The sequence below is a fragment of the Mustela lutreola genome, chromosome 8 (assembly GCF_030435805.1).
Source record: "Mustela lutreola isolate mMusLut2 chromosome 8, mMusLut2.pri, whole genome shotgun sequence".
NCBI classification, from domain to species: domain Eukaryota; kingdom Metazoa; phylum Chordata; class Mammalia; order Carnivora; family Mustelidae; genus Mustela; species Mustela lutreola.
This window is the reverse complement of record NC_081297.1, coordinates 84,031,011-84,046,402: the sequence shown is the minus strand read 5'-3', so window position 1 is coordinate 84,046,402 and position 15,392 is coordinate 84,031,011. Positions and strand designations below refer to the sequence as shown.

General features: G+C 37.4%; 1 protein-coding gene across 4 annotated transcripts in view; it reads right to left on the bottom strand.

The window, feature by feature from the left end:
- Positions 1–15,392, bottom strand: part of LOC131839873 (small ribosomal subunit protein mS35) — a 64,641-nt gene that overhangs the window by 22,912 nt on the left and 26,337 nt on the right. The gene's annotated exons all lie outside the window — the stretch shown is intronic.

The following is a 15,392-nucleotide window of genomic DNA, read 5'->3' as shown; positions in this document are numbered from 1 at the left end:
AAAATCTTTAAAAAAAAAAAAAAAAAAGAGGTAACAAAAGTAAATTCACTGTAATCTTCATCATTTCATTTATCTTCCGCTTATGTTTGGTGTACACAATTCTAGGCTGCTTTGTCAAAGTGTTACAGTGTGCCATGCTATTGATTCCCTCGGCCCTCAGGTGGCCAGGAGACCCTGGAGCAGCGGTGCACAAGCACCCTCTTCCTTCACTGATCTCAGGAAAGACTTTTCTCTGTGCAGCGACACAAAAAAGGTTAGGAAATACTGCACTAAGGGATAACAAACACTTACAGGAGAAAATCATACTGTGTTAAATAGCCAGTGGTAAGTAGTAGTTTCCTACTAATCCTACACAGACACAAAGCAGTGTTGGGCTTCAGCTGCAAGCTAAACAAAACTCATGTTTTCAACAATTCTAATAACTTTAGGATCCAAACTCTGCACAGTTGAATATAAATTCCAAGATAATGATAGTAACAATACCAATAAATTAAATACTTATATGCCACGGACCTTAAATGCTTACATACATTAATTATTTCATCTAATTCTTATTAAAACCTACTGGGTTTGATGTTAACATCTCTACAGAAAGAAAATAAAGTAATATGGAAGTTAAATAGGGGCCATAGCCACCTGGGAGTGTTTCTGATTTCAGAATTTTTTACATATTAGAAAATTAATACAGTGCATAAACCATATATTTTGTTAACATTTCCAGAGAAGATCAACCACAGGACACCCTAAATCAAATACATCACCATTTTTGCAGCAACGTGTATGCAGTCACACTAAATGGGATAAACAAAGGCTATAAATGTTTTTCATCCATTCAAGTCTCATTTTGCCACCAAATAAGTTATGAAAAAACTAGCAATTTCCAAAGCTTTGGGGGTTACAGAGTTAGGGTGTGTGTGTGTGTGATTTGCTCAGGATCGCACAGGGAGGTGGTATGACACAATATTTAATATGGGCTTTGGTGTTTTACGGAACTCAGTTTACATCCTAGCTTCATCACTTACTACTGTGACAGACTTGTGTTACAGAAGAAGTGATTCCAAGGGCTGTTCTGTGAATTAAAAGAGGTAAGGAATAAAAATAAAATAAAATAGGTAAGGAATATCCATGCACTTAGAGCAACCAGCTCAGAGTAAACACTAAATAAATGCTTGCTACGAATAAAACATAGCTTATGAAGATGAATGAAAGAGAGTGGGATTCAAATCCTTGTTAGCCTACCTACAAAATGTGTTTCTATGTCAAGGGCATCACTACCCCCCCATCAAACAATAAATAGAAACTTTCAGTGTAAATATAAACACAAACCAAATTGTTCGAATGTTCTGCAATTATTCCCACTCACAAAATTGTATCATTATTTTTATAATGTTTAGATAAAATAGTTAAAGAAACAAGAGGTCTTTATTTCTTATCCCTGATATAAAGGTAATGTTTTTCGTGATTCTTGTAACTTCATGTCTTCTTGATAAATGCTATCACTGATTAAATTTTCCCAATTAATTGCCTATTCTTACTAAGTTATCTCCAGTTTTCCTGCAGTCTCCTTTGGATATAGGCATTTTATGTCTAATCAGATGTAGATTAGAAAACACAGACACACACACACGCACACAAAATAGCATTCTTGTCAAGAAAAAGAAATTTACTTTTTTGAAGTCCTGAGTTAAATGGAAGAAAATATCTTTACAGCATCTTTAGAATGTCTCTGTTTTTCAAGCAGGAAAAGTAAAAGCTAATTATTATCAATATATTTACTTTTAGAGGGAAATCTTTACTACTCATTAATGTATAAGCTTTCACAGATGAGTAACAACCAAATAGAGCTTGTCAGTGAAGAGAGAACAGAACTAACTAAAAGAGATGCTGTTCTATAAATGATATATTAGGAAGCTATTCTAAAACATCTTAATCTTTGTCAATGATATAAAGGCAGTAATACTGTCCATACTACTTGTCACGTTAGAATATTTTTCATTTCTAAGAGGTATAAATATAAAATCCTTGGGGCACCTGGGTGACTCAGTCAGTTAAACGCCCAACTCTTGATTTCAACTCGGGTGATGATCTTAGGGTCCTGGGATGGAGCCCCCAGTAGGGCTTCCTCCTCAGCAGGGAGTCTACTTGGGAATCCCTCTCTTTCTGCCCCTCCCCCACTCTCACTCTTTCTCTAAAATAAATTTTAAAATCTTAAAAAAAAAAAAAAAAAGATATCAGAGTTACAGAATCAGTGATGACTAGACGAATGTGAATTCCAGGCTGCAAGGATGTGAGAAGGATCCTTCTGAAAATCCTTAAACATTTTCTTTCCTGAGGGCATTTTCCAATTCTGTACAAGACTGGCACTTGGCAAATGCAGGATTCTTCTTGGGTATAGAGGAATACGTGAAATTTGAGCTGTTACACAGGGCTCTATAAAACAGACTGGAACTGAAGAATCCCAAACATGACTGGTTTTAGTTCTGGGGTTACTTATGGAGAAGTTAGGAAATCATAATCACACCTCTAAAAAGCAAAGTAAAATCCCCCATAATCTCAGAATGTTTAGGAGACAAAGTCGCACTAGAAGGAAGAAGTGTGTTTTAAATGCACAACCAATCACCCTTTTTTTTTTTTTAAGATTTTATTTATTTATTTGACAGAGATCACAAGTAGGCAGAGAGGCAGGCAGAGAGAGAGAAGGGGAAACAGACTCCCTGCCAAGCAGACAGCCCGATGTGGGACTTGATCACAGGACCCTGAGATCATGACCTGAGCTGAAGGCAGAGGCTTAACCCTCTGAGCCACCCAGGCACCCCCTACCCCAATCACCCTTTTAAAACATCTACCAGATTCTGTTTCAAGGTTAGAGGTTACCAAGCTAAGCTCAAAACTTCTGAAAAGTACAAATGACTCTACAGCAGATATAGAAGTTGATTAACCAAGTTCCCAATCAAAAGCCTTGATGGCTATGCCTAAGGAAGAGCTGGATAGGATTAATAACAGTCTAGATAGAGCAGAAGTCAGAATTAATGAATGCCAAAACAGACCAACACAAAACTACATTGCTATACATATCAGATCTGTACTATGGGATTATAACTATGAGATTCTGAAATCTTTTTATATTTTATGATATAACTCCAAGATTCCCAATGATTCTACTTAACAAGTTCCAACAAATCTTTGGAGGATAACTCTTAACATATTTCTTATAGACTGAATGCTTGGGTCTCCGCCCCCCCATGCCCACCCTCAATTCTTGTTGGAATGGAACTCCCAAATGGTGGCATTGGAGGTGGAGTCTTTGGGAGATGCATAGGTCATGAGGTGGAGCCCTCATGAATGAGATTAACACCCTTGTGAAAGAGCTTCCAGAGAAAACCCTTGCCCCTTCTGCCATGTGAGGAGACAGCAAAACGACAGCTGTTTATGAAACAGGAAGTGAGCCCTCACTAGACACCCGACCTGCCAATGCTTTGATCTTAGATATCTCAAACTTCAAAAAAACAAGAAACAAATTTCTTTTGTTTATAAACAGACCAGTCTGTGGTACTGTGTTATAGCAACCTAAATGGAATAAGACAATGTCTTATACAAATAAAAATCAAAACTTATTTTTTAAGTTTGCAATAACAAATTTTGGGAAATTTAGTCTGGATCAATTTTCTTAAATAAGTTTATTTATTTATTTATTATTTTTAAAAAGATTTTATTTATTTATTTGACAGATCACAAGCAGGCAGAGAGGCAGACAGAGAGAGAGGAGGAAGCAGGCTCCCCGCTGAGCAGAGAGCCCGATGCGGGGCTCGATCCCAGGACTCTGGGATCATGACCTGAGCCGAAGGCAGAGGCTTTAACCCACTGAGCCACCCAGGCGCCCCAAATAAGTTTATTTAAAAGCCTATAATGTTCACCATCTAAAACATAATTTTTCCATAACTTCAAACTTAAAGAACTAATAGTGTTAAATTTCACAAAAATAATCTGATACCATAGACTTCCTGATGGAAGAGCACAATACTAATTATACAGTAGTTTTTAAAATGTCAAAATAGAATCTGATGAAGCTCTAGATACAACTATCAACTTAAAAAATTATAGTATGGTGATACAATCAGCAGAATTCAAATGATGGGAAAGCCCACAGCAAACAAGAGCCCAAGATTTCTTCAACAAATAAATTGCAAGGAAAGAGCTCAACAGACAAAACTCCCTTTCGGTCTGTGACTGCTCCTGCATACTCTTTCACAAAACATTTCCTGAGAACCCACCATGTGCTAGGCAGTACGGGGAGAAGCAGGATGTCTCTAGGTACTCTGGCTAAAAATGAATGTTTTCATATCCAAGTATTTTAGAAAAAGGGTACCTATGCTTGTTCGTATTAGGCATCTGCTGATGAAATAAAAAACAGAAAAAAAAATCCTCATTATTCAAATACAATAATAATGTAGTGGAACAAAATCCAATTTTTTAAAAAAGATTTTATTTATTTATTTGACAGACAGAGATCACAGGTAGGCAGAGGCAGGCAGAGAGAGAAGCAGGTCCCCGCCGAGCAAGGAGCCTGTTGCAGGGCTTGATCCCAGGACCCTGAGATCATGACCTAAGCCGAAGGCAGAGGTTTTAACCCACTGAGCCACCCAGGCGCCCCCAAAATCCAATTTATAAGCTAATTCTTTTCTTTTCTTTTTTTCCTAATTCTTTCTTTCTTTTTTTAGAGAGAAAGGGCACATGCTAGCAGGGGGAGGAGCAGAGGAAGAGGGACAAGCCAACTTAGTGCTGTGCACAGAGCCCAACTGGGGGCTTGATCCTATGACCCTGAAATCATGACCTGAGCCAAAAATCAAGAGTCCAACACTCAATTGACTGAACCACCCAGGCACCTCTAAGTTAATCATTTTCTATGAGGCTAAATACATTTTGTTTTTGTGATTTAAAGGAGTCTATTACAGAAAATTTCAAACACATACAAAAGAGATAGCACTATATAAACTCTCACGTACTCATCAACCAGTCTCTCTCCACCGCACCCCCAAATATTTTGTTTATTTATTTGAAAGACAGCAAGAGAAAGAGCAAAAGAGTTAGAGAGCATGAGTGGGGTAAGGGGCAGGGAGAGAAGCAGACTCCTGGCTGAGCAGGGAACCCAATGCAGGGCTTGATCCCAGGACTCGGGGATGATGACCTGAGCTGAAGGGAGATGCTTAACCAACTGAGCCACCCAGGCACCCCAAGAGTTTCTTTTTCTTTTCTTTTCTTTTTTTTTTTAAAAGATTTTATTTATTTATTTGACAGAGAGAGATCACAAGTAGGCAGAGAGGCAGGCAGAGAGAGAGAAGAGGAGGAAGCAGACTCCCTGCTGAGCAGAGAGCCCGATGCGGGACTCGATCCCAGGACCCTGAGATCATGACCTGAGCCGAAGGCAGCGGCTTAACCCACTGAGCCACCCAGGCGCCCCCAAGAGTTTCTTCTTTTGAAGTGTAGCTGCAATATATTAATTTTAAAGTATAAATAATATCATCTTCAAATTACTGGGTGGCAATTAAAAATATCACTAAGCTTAAATTGATCACCATTTAGGCAGAGTTTGATTAACCTATAGACTCCTATTTTAATACTTCAACCACTAAACATTTATAATTTTAGCATTTAATTTGTATGAGTGTGTATATAATACATATACACATATCTGGGCTCTCTTTTTTCTTCCCTGCCTACAACGAGAGAACCGGCTCTGACTACAACCCTAGAGGAAGCAACCTTTCATTCTACAGATCTGTTCTCCTTTCTACAAAGCCTCAATTATTCATTTGCTCAATAAATCTTTATTGCACAACTACCCTGCCAGGCACACACTGTGCTGTCCTGCAATTGCCAGTCTAGTAGGAAACCTGGAGTTGAGTAGGAGCCAATCAAATGGAAGACTGCAATCCCAGCAGAGAAAAGAGCATCCAGAAAGACCTGGAGATAGCAAAGACCTCAGTATAATCACGGAACTGAATGGAGGCCAAGGTGAGGAAAGCAGCATGGGATGAATATAGCTATTAGAATACTTACTTTAGAATACTTACTATGTATGTCAGCACCATACATACAATAATTCACTTAACTTCCACAACAACCCTATGAGGTAGTACTATTACTATCTGCTTTATAGACCAAAAACTGAAGCCCAGACCCATTAAATAATTTGCTAAATCATACTGCTTTTTAGTGGCAGAACAACATATTCCAAGGAACACAGATACACTGTAAAAAAGAATATAAAGAACAAAAGAATAATTTAATTGCATCTATCACCTTTTTGTCCTCTTGTAAGCATAAATTCAATACACAGAAAAACACTGCATTCCATGCATTGGTCAGTGTATTCTGATGTAACAGAAGGCAAAGAAATAGCTGTTCCACTGAACACACAAAGTTGTCACCTTTTACCATCTTATTTACAGCTCCCTTTGCCTAGAACATGAATCACAGTAATATTCCACTTCTCATGATTATAAGTAAGGCATTGTGCTACATGAGGAAAAAACAGTTTAAGCATTAGAAGAAAATTCAAGTTATTTGAAAATCATAAAAAATAAGAAGAGGTAAATATCCATAGTGGATTTTTAAAAAAAAGAAAGATTACTGCCAATTCTTTCAGTTACCATGGCCAAATGTTTAACTGAGTATGTCAAGGAACTCAATTTAATTCAGATTGTTTTTTTTTTTTTAAAGATTTTATTTATTTATTTGACAGAGAGAAATCACAAGTAGTTGGAGAGGCAGGCAGAGAGAGAGAGAGAGAGGGAAGCAGGCTCCCCGCTGAGCAGAGAGCCCGATGTGGGACTCGATCCCAGGACCCTGAGATCATGACCTGAGCTGAAGGCAGCGGCTTAATCCACTGAGCCACCCAGGCGCCCCCAGATTGGTTTTTTAAAAATTTACTGAATGCTATTTTGTCAGACATTGTACTCGGGGTTGGGAATGCAACAATAAATGAAAGATACGTCCTTCTCCTCAGTAATCTCACAGTCTAACAGGGTCAGTCAGACAATTACCATAGAAGCAATAAGAATAATGCTAACAGGAGGAGGAGGAAAGGATACACTGATAACTTCTAGGACGGGCTACATCTGAAGTGTATTAAAAGATTCATATGAATCGGCAAGGCTGATCAATTTGAAAAAGGGATCATAAGCAGAAAGAACAGCATATGTAAAGTTATAAAAGAACACATTATGTTCATTACGGCTGAGATACAGAATACATAGCTTATATTTCCTGAGAACTGGTAATGAGGTGGCAAACTGTTGTGAACAGACAGGCTATGTAGGTTAGATTTTATCCTGGGTAATAGGGAACCACTCACTGAAGGACTTTATAAAGCAATATGACACAATAGATTTGCTTTTTAGAAACAATTACTTTAACAGAAATCCAGAAGATAGACGGGATGGGAAAATCAATAAGGCTATTATAGTTAAAAGATGATGAAGACTCAGGGTGGTAGCAGTAGGCAACAGGAAGAGAAAATATTTTTAAAGGATGTAATATGATGTTTTCCCTGACAGCAAAGAGAAGTGTCACCTTAATTGTGCCATCATCCAAGAATACAGAACAGCTGCCTATTGCCTAACACATCAAGTCAAAAAAGTCTGTATCATGGACAAATTTTTTTGCCCTTCTTCTTTTTTTTTAATGATCTTATTTATTTATTTGAGAGAGAGAGCAAGTAAGAGAGAGCATGAGAGGGTAGATGGTAGGGTAGATGGTCAGAGGGAGAAGCGGACTCCCTGTGGAGCTGGGACTCCAGGATCATGACCTGAGCTGAAGGCAGTCACTCAACTAACTGATACTAGACACATATACAAAACCATCTTAAAAGAGATATACCAGCCTTCTGTGTAGTTTCTTTATTAAGAAGATTCAAAGATTGGGGAAATTATTCACAATCAGAACTTATATCAGACTCCTCTGTGGAGACTTTAAAATGAAACCTTCCTGAGTTTCACCACTAGAGATGTTAATTATGTAGAGTTCACGGATCCGTAATTTAAAAAAAGCTTCCCAGGTGAGTCTAATGCAACCCCTACCTGAAAACAGGTTAGGGGATAAATTTTCTTTCTTTTTTCTTTTTTTTAAAAAGATTTTATTTATTTGAGAGAAAGAGCACAAGCAGGGGGAGAGGCCAAGGGAGAGGGAAAAGTAGGCTCCCCCCTGAGCAGGGCGCCTAATAGAGGGCTTTCCATCCCAGGACACTGGGATCATGACCTGAGCTGAAGCCAGAAGCTTAACCAACTGAGCCACCCAGGTGCCCTGGAAATAAATTTTCAACTGTCAATTGTTCAGTTTGAGAACATAGTAAGCTAGCAGCTAAAGTGCAGATTTGATTTCATCTCTTATTTAATAATCTGTTTTAATGGAAGTCAAAGTTGAATAACACTAAATATGATACCATGGGAAGAATATGAACTTTGAAGCTGCAGTTCAAGTCTCGAGTCCCTCAGCCAACAAACTCTGTAAACTTGAGAAAAACTATGTATCTCTCTAAATCTTGATTTCTCAATTTATATCATGAAGAGGTTGTAACAGATAAATCTGATTCCCGATCTTCAAAGTCAGTACTAATTTAAAATGGATGGACACACTAAACACTATTGTGTTCAGAAAAAAGACACCATTTTAAAGCACTTTTTAAAAATGGAGTTCCTCAGAGCACCTGGGCAGCTCAATCAGATAAGCGTCTGCCTTCGGCTCAAGTCAAGATCCCAGGATCCTCGTATGGAGACCGGCATGCGGCTCCCTGCTCAGCGGGAAACTGCTTCTCCCTCTCTCCCCTGCTCTTCATGCTCATCTCTCACTATTTCTCTCTGTCAAATAAATAAATAAAATCTTAAAAAAAAAAAAAATGGAGCTCCTCTCTCACTCCTCATCCCCTTTTTGGTTTCCTTTTTATTTTTATCCAGGGTGATCATTTGGAAAGCAAAGGTAAAAAAGAAAGAGACACAGGTGACTCCTGGAGCAAGAGTAAAAATTTCTTTTAAAACGAAAGCCAAGGGGAGCCTAGGTGGCTCAGTCAGTTAAGTGTCGAACTCTTGATTTTGGCTCAGGTCATGATCTCAGGACTGTGATACCAAGCCCCACATCTGGCTGGGTGCTAGATTTGGAGCCTGCTTAAGATTCTTTCTTTCCTAGAATGAATGAAACAAGATGGGATTGGGAGGGAGACAAACCATAAGTGACTCTTAATCTCACAAAACAAACTGAAGGTTGCTGGGGGGAGGGGGTTTCGGAAAGGGGGGTGGGTTTATGGACATTGGGGAGGGTATGTGCTATGGTGAGTGCTGTGAACTGTGTAAACCTGGCGATTCACAGACCTGTACCCCTGGGGATAAAAATACATTCAATGTTTATAAAAAAGAAAAAGAAAAAAAAAAGATTCTTTCTCTCCTCTCTGCTCCCTCTCTAAAAATAACAATAACAATAATAAAAATAAAAATAAATTAAATAAAGGCCAGATGTGCTATTTGCCTGGAATCAAGGAAAAGGTAGCAAGTAAGCACTCTTTATTGTTACTGCTCTACTACAAATGCTCAGACTCATCATGGGAATCCAATTAATGTATTTAGTTATTTTTTTCTTTAATAAACACTGTAATATTAGTTTATGCATAATTAGATTACTCAGAAGTTTATGCATAAATACATTTCACATTGAAAAGATGTACCCTGTTACAGCAGCCATTATTTTTCTATAATACAGAGGATACTAACATAGTCAAATATAAATTAGCATCAGGAAATAAACTCATAGAAGCAAATGTTTGTGGAAAACTTCCAAAACAATAAGGAATTAAGAATACTTTGTAAATATTTGAGAAAACATAATCAAATGAAAAGCAAACCTAATCTACACATAAATCATACATCCATGAAAATTAAGTATCTCAAACTGTTGCAAAGATATTTTTTATAAACTGGGCACAATTATGATTGCTGATTATTAACAATTTTATCAATAGATCATTAAGCTAGAACAGTAAGCTAATCATTGCTAACATCTAACAAGTATGCTACGTTTTTACTAAAAAGGGAGTTTGATACTTTGTCACCTTACTTTTGAAGACTTCTACTTCAAAAGGCTATGAAAATCGGGCACCTGGATGGCTCAGTGGGTTAAAGCCTCTGCCTTCAGCTCAGGTCATGATCCCAGGGTCCTGGGATCAAGCCCTGCATTGGGTTCTCTGCTCCGCAGGGAGCCTGCTTCCTCCTCTCTCTCTCTGCCTGCCTCTCTGCCTACTTGTGATCTCTGCCTGTCAAATAAATAAATAAAATCTTAAAAAAAAAAAAAAAGGTCTATGGAAATCTAAAAGAATGGACAACTATTATTAAACATTCGGTGTTCTTATATAGCACTGACCTAGATACTATGAAGAACAAAATACAGTAAGGTTGGATATATGCTAATGAGGACCTTATGATCAGTCAGAAAGACAAAACATATATGGAATAACAAAAACACACATGGGAAACAGTCAACTGTTTCCAGTCATACATGGCAAAACTGCCTGTGGTCAAGGGCCCTATTAACCAATATAGATGAGACAGTATAACTTGCTATTTATGTGAGATAGGAGTTACGCAAAGAATAAAAGGCTCAAATTCATCTGTTGAATTAATATCCAAAACATATGAAGAACTCATAACAACTCAAGCAGAAAAACAATTTGAGAATGAGAAGATCTAAATACCCATTTTTCCAAAGACATACAGATGGCCTAAAAGACACATGAAAAGATGTTCCACATCAGTCACCAGTGAAATGCAAATCAAAAGGACAATGAAAGACAATGAAAGAACACTTCACACCTGTTACAATGGTTATTCTCAAAAAGACAAGAAATAACAAGTATTGATAAGGATACGGAGAAAACAGAACTCTGTGCACTGCTGGTGGGAATGTAAATTGGTACAGCCACTGTGGAAAACAGTACAGAAGCTCCTCAAGAAATTAAAAATATAACTATCACAAGATCAAGCAACTCCACTTCTGGGTATACATCCAAAGAAAAGGAACATTAACTTGAAAAAATACCCGCACCCTCAAGTTCACTGCAACATTATTTACAATAGCCAAGACATGGAAACAATCTCTGTGTACAATGATGGATAAACCGATAAAGAGTTAAGAGTGTATGTATGCAAGCATACGTACATATACACTATGGACTATTATTCAGCCAAAAAAAGGAACTCCTACCATCTGTGACAACATGAATGGCTCTTGAAGGCATTAAGCTAAGTGAAAAAAAGTCAGAGAAAGATATATAACATATGATCTCATTTATGTGTGGAATCTAAAAAACCTCAACGTATAGCAACAGAACAAATTGGTGGCTGCTAGAGGCTAGGGTTGAGCAAAGTGAGTGAAGATGGTTAATAGGTACAAACTTCCAGTTAGAAAGCAAATCATGGGGATGTCATGTACACCATGGTGACTACAGTTAATAATACTGTACTGCATATTTGAAAGTTACTAAGAGTAAATTTCAAAAGTTCTCATCACAAGAAAAAAACATTTGTAACTATATGCAGTGATGAGTGGATGAATGTTAACTAGACATAATGTGATCATTTCATAACATATGTTATGGAAGCATTACACTTTACCACCTGAAACAAATATAATATTATACATCAATTATATCATAAAAAATAGGCTCAAAGCAGGTATCAATTGAAGTGTTGAAGGATATACAATAAGTAGAAAAAATTAAAAATTAAATAGTAAACTATACAACATCGTAAACTATATAACAACACTTTTGTAATATTTACTACTAAACCTTGTTTCTACTAGTGTTCCTCAATGGAAAAGACAAAGTCTTCCTCCTTATATATTAAACCCCATATGCAACAACACCAAGCAAGTAATAGGCAACCAGTAAACTTTTACCCCATCAATCAATAAACAGTTCATTTTAATGAAAGCACACCTGACATTTGCTATACGGATGGTTTACTACTTCATAAACATTGAAAAAGTGAAAGGGGTACTTTCTTAAACAACTAGTAAAATGCTACCTCGGCTCAATTTTGCCCTCTGGATACAATTTTACACTCTGTAAATAAGCCATACAACCTGTTCACAACCTGGCTCTGACTTGTTTTCCTGGTCTCAACTCCTTACCTCTGCCCTATCAGCCTTACACCCCGGCCACACCCAACTTCCGCCGGCTCTCTACATCCACAAGGCCAGAGTCCTTCACCCACTGCTCTACTGCATCTTCCTATTTATCTTCCAGAACCAGTCACCAGTTCTTGTGAAGCTTCCAGGGAGAATTAATACTCATCGGTGGCTCTCACAGCACCGTGTTCCTACCTCCGTTACTGAGTGAAACAGACTACGTTATAACTTCCTGGTTCTCTCCAGAAATAAAGGTACCTAAAGGCAGAGCTCTTTCACTTTCATAGTCTGAGCAATACCTAGCACTGTACCTGGTACACAAGACAAAATTACTGCTGAATGCAGGAAAGAGTACACAACATTACAAACATCATTCAAGAGTTCTTTACTATCACCTGGAAATATATGTGCATTCCATGTATTCCACACATCATAAGGAACTCACAGACCAAACATTAAATGGTGATGATGGAGCTGCAAAAGGACTCTTCATTATCAGATATATCTGCGATAAGGTCTGCTTTAAAAATGAACTTTTTTTTAAAAAGATTTTATTATTTGAGATAGAGTGAAAGGGAGAAGCAGGATCCCCACAGAGCAGGGAGCCTAACATGGGGCTCAATCCCAGGACCCTGGGATCATGACCTGAGCTGAAAAGAGATGCTTAACCAACTGAGCCACCCCACTGCCCCTGAACTTCTTACTTTAACATGAACTCTTTACTTCAAAAATGAACTCTTTAAAAATGAACTCTGAGGGGTGCCTGGGTGGCTCAATGGGTTAAAGCCTCTGCCTTCGGCTCAGGTCATGATCCCAGGGTCCTGGGGTCGAGCCCCACATTGGGCTCTCTGCTCAGTGGGAAGCCTGCTTCCTCCTCTCTCTCTCTGCTTGTCTCTCTGCCTGCTTGTGATCTTTCTCTGTCAAATAAATAAATAAAATCTTAAAAAAAAAAAAATGAACTCTGAGTCTGAAATTACCCGACTCAGAAGTTTGGTATGTGGCTTTCCAGAACCAATTTAGTATAAAGCTAGATGTATTTTTGACTAGCAATAAGACTATCATGGAATCCACATAAGACAGTTGAAAATTCAAATTTAAAAAAGGAACTATTAGTAATTAAATATCAAATTATTCAAGAATCCTTGGAATTTGATTTCAGATCTCTAGAAAGTAAGTGTTTTTTTCTTCCTCCAGTGTCTATCTTTTGTGCAAATCATTTTACAAAATGTTTCATCTGATCATTTCTTAACCAGATTACTTGTGGAAGCTTTAAAGAATATCATGGCACGAAGTTAAAATCTAGGAAGTTTTGTTATTATCAGCATGTCAGAATGCTGAGAAGGATACCTGTTCTAAAAATTCAAATACAACAGGGTACAGATCTGATTACCTATATAAAGTCTCTGTCAAGCTAAATGGGAATAAATTAATTTGAAATCCAAAGACAAATCTTTCTTCCTTTTAGTATTAACAATAATTTTAATAGCCACCATTTACTGAGAGCCTGCTACCTGCCAGACATTTCATGCAAATTCTACCCGAAAACACTTAGAAGAAAAGTGAACCTAGGAGGCCAAATAGCTGGCCAAAGCTACATAAGAAGTAATGGAATTCAAATCCAGGTCAATCAGGTTCCAAAGGATAAAAGTTAATTCACTCCTATGCTAACAACATGTCATACTGAAAGACTGAAACAAATTTCTACAACTCTCTTTCCTTCTTTGAACTGTGGAAGGATAAATGGTCTAAAGCATGTCTCATCACCTCCTAGCACTGCCATAACCATTCTTTAACTCACTGCTTGAAGTCTACGGTATGTGAAATCTATGCTTTTCAACATTTACTTTGATACTTCCAAAGTTAAACTGTTTGAATAGCATACAGTAGTAAATTTCTTTATCCTCAAGTCTAGATGAACACGTTTTCATATAAGTTTCCGAACTGTGTGCTACATAAAATCAACTACTTTCCCCTCAACACTTAGAGGTAACCTCCACAAAAAGGTTAAAAAGCCAGAAAATTAAGAGCAGCTTACTTTTAGGTATTAAATACTCCGAAACTAGTTAAAAAATAAAGAAACGGATTAAAAGGGGGTTCTCTAAATATCTGATTAAATACCAGTTTGGTAACATCAATTTCAAGTCTGAATTCCAGAAAGGAAGGAAAGTGAAGGAAAAAAGAACTTCAATTCAATAAAAATTCTGTTCCACCAGCTCCGCAAAATTTCACGGCTCATCTGCATTCTCTTAAAGCTTCTTCATTGATGGTACTTATTTAGAAAGGATTAAGAGCCAAGTTTAATACAGAAATTATTTAATTATATCTGTTTAGGACAGATGTATGTGGCCACTTATTCTGGCATCAAAGTAATTAGCATTAAAGATCAAAGGCTACTTGTGTGAATCCAGAATACAAACTTGTTTGGATTCTATGTCATGGAACCACAGAAAGAATCCAGTAAGTCAACTTTCACTGAATTTATTTATGCCTGTCATTTCCTTTGGGGCAAATTCATTTTACAGGCTGCTGGCAAAAGAGACTCAAAACTGGTCAGTTTTTATTGTTTGGTATTAACTCTTTCAGGATCAGCCATAGAGCTATAGCTAATTCAACCATGTTGCTGGTTCAAAAGAGAACTTAATTACATTAAGCCAAAGGCATTTATAAAATCAACTGACAGGAAAGAGAGATTAACTGCTATTATGATGTTGCTCCTGAAGCCAGGAACTAGAAAATCCAGATAAATTATGATAATTAGAATACCTCAGAAGAGAAAAGCTACCAGCTACTTTTTGTTCTTTACTAACCTGGCAACAAAATTTCCTTTTCTTTTATTTTCCACTTAAGCTCTTGTGCTACAGTTTTACTGTTATTATGAAGAGAATGCTGTGAGCAGTCTGGAGAATGGTTGCATGTGTTTACTCAATTACAACAACTCAGGGATGGCAGGAGATTCCCAAGGGCATCTAATCCAACTATCTATCCACAGAGAGTGATCCTTTCACCACCATATCTCCATTAAGTAGCCAAAGGATGGAATGTTCTCTACCAATTAAAAGTAGCACACTCCATCTTTAGAGGACTCTCTTAGAAAGTTTGTACTCAGTGAGAAAGTCTGTTTCTCTATTGCTTTTACCTTGTTGTAATACCTAAAAGTCATGAAAAACAAATCTAACCTTTCTTTAATATGAAGTCCTTCAAACATCTAAAGAGAATGACAC